Raw genomic sequence first — 5,995 nt, forward strand, 5'->3', positions numbered from 1 at the left:
CCTTGTAGGATCGGACATTCTTCCGGAATAAACATTTCTCAGCTCCCACACTTATTCTGAATCAGATTTTCTTAAGCCTATTTCCAGATTAAACTTTTCGGAATTTTATTTTCGGATTCTGACTTCCGGGAATCTTATCTTTAACATTTTACCTATTATGCACCACGAAAAATACGTTCCATATCTCAAACCTCCCACAAAGCTTACCGGAGAACATACAAGGTTGCACAGTCACCACCGTCTCTACTAAGAAGAGAACTTTCATATAAAACATAGTCACCACCGTCACCACCGACTTTATCAAGGATATAAGTGAAATTTTAAAAATGATGGGGTGCATGAAGCAATTATCAAGAATTTGTCTTTTATTAAAAGTGATTTGGGCGTTCTGGTTGTCTTGTTTTGTTGGACTTGTTTTTGCTAGTACTGCAAAATGAAAAATATCTTCATCTCTGTTGTGTTTTTCTTTATTAGGTTTAATAGTAATAGCCGCCAATCTGGAAGAGTTCTAATGACAATGACTTCTAATTAGCCTAACAGAAGGGATAGATATTTCAATGATAATAACCTTGTTTCAACTTTTTAATGTGGCTATGAAAGTTCATCTTGAATTTCTTATCTTTCCAAGTATATTTCCTTCCTACTAAGTCTGTGTGACAACAGTAAACTGCACAAAAGCTAGAATGAAATCATCCATGGGAATGGGGTGGTTGTTTCCTGTGTTGCTGCTCTTTCGTTTTTCATTCTCCCATTCCTGGTGTCACCCCCATGACAACCTTGCATTGCTTCACTTCAGGTCCTCCTTAACCATTAATGTTACTTATAATAATGATTATTATTACAATGATGATTACTGTCATCGGGTTTATCCAACAATTGCAACATGGGAAAATGGAACAGATTGCTGCTCTTGGTCTGGAGTGACCTGTCACCCCATTTCTGGTCATGTGACAGCCTTAGACCTCGCATGTGGTGGGCTTCAGGGTAAAATCAATGCAAACAGTACCCTTTTCAGTCTTTCTCATATGCAATCACTCAACCTTGCTTTCAATGAGTTCTCCAACTCTCAGGCCCTGTTCTTTTGAGTGGATTTGAAAGGATTTGAGAGGATTTGAAGATAATTTTTTTTGTCGTTTATTTGAGTGAATTTGAAGGTAAATAAGAGTGAATTTGGAAATAAAATTTGTGAGAATTAGTATAGAATTGTATTGACATGACAAATTAAAAAAAATTATTTCCAAATTCACTTTTATTTACCTTCAAATTTACTCAAATAAACGACAAAAATAATTATCTTCAAATCCTCTCAAATTCATCTTCTCAAATCCACTCAAAAAAACAGGGTCTCAAATTCCATCCACCATAGGTGAGTTTGGGAGTCTCACACACCTCAACTTGTCTTTTTCAAACTTTGAAGGTGAAGTTCCTCCTCAAATCTCACATCTTTCCAAATTACAATCACTTGATCTCTCTCTCCCAATTGATGATAAATTTCAGTTAAAGTGGAAGGAAAGCACATGGAAGAGGATGCTCCAAAATGCAACCGATTTAAGGGAGCTAGTTTTGAACCATACTGATTTGTCATCAACTTCAATGAGATCACTCAATTTGTCTTCCTCCTTGATCACTCTAAGTCTTAGAGAAACTGGGCTAAAGGGAAAGTTGACAGATGACATTCTTTGTTTGCCAAATCTGCAACACCTATATCTATCAGGTAATTTTGACCTTCATGGCCAACTTCCGGATCTGAGTTGTACTTCAGCTTCTCTCAATGTCTTAGAAATCTCAACTTGTGAACTCCAAGGGCCAATCCCTACTTCTTTCTCTAATCTCACACATCTTACTTTATTGGACCTTTCAGACAACTACCTCATTGGTTCAATTCCCTCATCACTCTTAACCCTTCCACGTTTAAATTTTCTGCTTCTCTATAATAATCATCTCAGTGGTAAGATACCAAATGTATTTCATAAGTCAAACAGATTTCAAGTACTGAAATTGAAAAATAACAATAACCAAGGTGAGCTGCCATCAACATTTTCAAATCTTCAACACCTCATTGACTTGGATATATCGCTTAACAAATTAGAGGGACCTCTGCCCAACAAAATAAATGGGTTTCCAAATCTAACTGCATTTATGTTGACTGACAACTTGCTAAATGGTACAATTCCTTCTTGGTGTTTCTCTTTGCCATCGTTGGAGTATTTAGATCTATCGAATAATCAGTTCATGGGACGTATACCTGCAATCTCGTCATATTCCTTGCTGGGTCTACTTTTAGGTGGCAACAAGCTACATGGCAATATTTCCGAATCCATTTTCAACCTTGTCAACCTTACTTGTCTCTGTCATCAAACAACTTCAGTGGTTCTGTCAATTTTTCTCTCTTCTCCAAGTTCCAAAATCTGGATACTCTTGGCCTTTCAAATTTAGGCCAATTATCACTAAACTTTGAATCAAGCGTCAATTATAGCTTCTCCCGCTTACAGGAGTTGGACTTGTCTTTTATGGGTTTAACCGAATTTCCAAAAATATCAAGAAAAGTCCCAGTTTTGAAATATCTCTATCTGTCCAACAACAAGTTGATTGGAAAAGTGCCCAATTGGTTGCATGAAATAGATTCTCTACTTGCTGTAAGCTTATCCCGAAACTTTTTGACAACACCAGTTGACCAATTCTCTAGGAACTACCAACTTAGATATCTTGATCTAAGTTTCAATTTACTCACTGGTGGTATTTCTTCGTCAATTTGTAATGCAAGTTCGCTTGAGCTTCTCGTGTTGTCCAACAACAAGTTGACAGACACCATTCCAGAATGCCTTGTGAGTTCACCTTTCCTTTCCGTTTTGAGTCTAGAAAGGAACAAACTTAATGGAACTTTACCAAATACCTTTGCAAAGAACAATCTCAAGACTCTCCATCTCAATGACAACCAATTTGAAGGTCCTTTGCCAGAATCATTGTCCAATTGCATGCAACTGGGGGTTTTAAATCTTGGCAACAATCAACTGGAAGATACATTTCCCCATTGGCTTCAAACTCTACCATATTTGAAAGTATTGGTTTTGCGGGATAATAAGTTGCACGGTTCTATTTCCTTATTCAAGACCAAGCATGGATTTCCCAGTTTAAATATTTTTGATATCTCATCCAACAACTTCAGCGGCCCAATTCCAGAAAACTACATACAAAGTTTTGAATCCATGAAGAATGTTGTTCAAGATGAGGTGGTTGGTAATCCACAGCCATACATGCAATGGGAATACAGTATTGGAATAATTTATTCACCTACGACTGTAACAACAAAAGGCACGAGTGTGTCATTCAAAAAAGTTCCAACAAACTTTGTGAACATTGATTTATCAGGAAACAAATTTGAAGGAGAGATTCCAAAAGCAATTGGAGAGCTTCAAGCACTCACAGGACTTAACCTCTCCCACAATAGACTCAGCGGTCATATTCCACAATCCATGGGAAATTTGACAGTATTGGAGTCTTTGGATCTCTCTTCAAATATGCTCACTGGTAGTATTCCTACAGAATTCCTGAATTTGAAGTTTCTTGAAGTACTGAATCTTTCCTATAATCATCTTGTGGGAGAAATACCCATAGGAAAGCAGTTTGGTTCTTTTTCCAATGATTCCTATAAGGGAAACTTGGGCTTATGTGGAGATCCATTGTCAATTAAATGCAGCAGGAACCATGATCAACATTCTCCACCTTCACAAAGCTTGTGGAGAAAAGAGAAATTTGGATTTGGTTGGAAAGCAGTGGCTATAGGATATGGGTGTGGAACAGTATTTGGAGTGGGGATTGGAAGTTTTGTATTTCTCATTGGAAAGCCTAAATTGCTTGTGAGAATGTTTGTGATTATATGCTGAAAAGGAACACTGTATTGAGGACTCATAAATCAGCTTATGCAAATGTGATATGTTGTTTTCTTTTCCCATGTCTTGATTGTGATGAATTTGTAAGAGTGTTTCAAAGTTTATAAGTCTACCAAGTTTATTTACTAATTGCATTCCTATTGAAACATCTATAATTAAATTGATTGTTTTCTTATATGCAATATTTGTTTTGTCTGAAGGATTGTCATTTTTGTTAATTATTTAATTAACATATATTTTTATCAGCAGTTTCATAAATGAAGAAAAAAAGAAAAAAGATTCAAGCGACTTTAATTGATTTCTTAAGACTACAAATATTTCTACATTTTAAGAAGTGAGGTTGTAATAATATCAATATGATGTTTTATATCAGGTATAGTTTGAAAAATATAAAATTATCTTTCCAATTTTAATCAATCTAAAAAATATTTTCTGCACTGATCAAAGTAGAAAATTTAAAATAATTGCTTAAATAACTAACTAAATAAATAAATTTTATATTTCTAAATAAAAATATATAATTTTGATTTATTATTGAAAACCAAGAAAAACGAGAAAAATTTAATACATGAAATGAAAATGATTTTTAACGAAAAAATAGCTTAAATATGTAGATAAATAATTTTAGAAAAATAAATTATAGTTGATTGACTTCTCTTCATCTTAATTTTATCATTTTTTATTAAATATTATAATTTCGAATGTTTTTATATAAAATCATTGATACTATTTTCAAATATGATAAATTTATAAAGTCGTTTCAAATAATTTAAATTCTCATTATATAAATTCGTTTCAAAATTTAAAATCTTGATTGTAAAGTCTTTTACAAAAAATTATATAACTCACTATTGTTGGTTATGTTTAACTAATGATTAAAAGTTGACAGTTGATAGCTAAACCTAGCTAAAATAACTTACTACATTATATTTTTGAAAAATTATTAGTAGTTAATAAATACAAAATAAGAAAAATAAGTATATTACAGTATTGGTTTTATTTAAAATTTTAATTTTAATTTTACTGATAAAAATATTTTAGAGTTAGTATGTTTTAGTTTCTCATTAATTTCAAAATTTTTATTTATATATCTAACTTCACCATCATTAAAACACAACTAGTTTCACCGTTGTTAGGCTTTTTAATTCTTTGCAAGTGCTTACAATTAAAGTTATGTTTCAAACTATTTATAAATATAGAAAAAAATCAGTACTTTCAAATATGGTAGAGTTTGAGGCCAATTGGGAAATGGATCTTTCAGTTGAATCATGCATCATTACCATTCTCATTGTTTATAATATTTCAAATTATATATTTATTATAACTTGATTTTAAAATAGTCAGATAATTCTAAAATCTCTCTGATGATCTCTAATAACACAAGATATAATCACACCCCTAATTAGAATGAGTATTTTATTATATTATACTATTTTATTAATTTTATATTCACTGTTATCATGAAAATGATTGAACTATAAACAATTATGGAAGGAGAAAATGGTCATTGGAACGTGTTTCTTTGCAAATCTTTGAAATTTTATAAAGAAAGATAAAATTCAAATACTGCTTAGTTTTTCGTTTTTAAGTACTTTTTTATTCCTTCTTTTCCGTGCTTTCTGTAACATCCCAAATACAGTAATTACCATGAATCAGGATTAATTACAATTAACAGTAAAATAAACAGTCTTTAATATTAACAGCGTTCAAAGGTTCGAAGCCGAACGGCGTCATTACAAAATAACGAGCGTATCAAAGTAACAGGGAATAAAGCGGAACGAACGGTTTTACAAAAGGACTAACCGAACGTCCAAAACGAGCTAACATTTACAGCCTAACATCTACGAGCGCTCTAAGGCTCGGCCTTCACTTCAACGTCGACCAGATTTGCATCTTCCAAATTTTCTTCTTCCAGCATTTCTTCAAGAGATGCACCACCATCTGCTCACATCCACACGGATGATCATTGCAAGACAAGACGAACGTACATGGACAGTGGACAACACAATGGAAATGCAAGGGTAAGCTTATAATATTTAATTTATACAATTAACACATACATTTACATTTCAATTCACACATACAACATGTAACTTATCAAATAA

General features: G+C 32.9%; 1 pseudogene; it reads left to right on the forward strand.

Moving 5' to 3' along the window:
- Positions 1-695: 695 nt before the first annotated feature.
- Positions 696-3,925, forward strand: LOC108336495 (receptor-like protein 6; annotated as a pseudogene).
- The last annotated feature ends 2,070 nt before the right edge of the window (positions 3,926-5,995 follow it).

The sequence above is a fragment of the Vigna angularis genome, chromosome 7 (genome assembly GCF_016808095.1).
Source record: "Vigna angularis cultivar LongXiaoDou No.4 chromosome 7, ASM1680809v1, whole genome shotgun sequence".
NCBI lineage: Eukaryota > Viridiplantae > Streptophyta > Magnoliopsida > Fabales > Fabaceae > Vigna > Vigna angularis.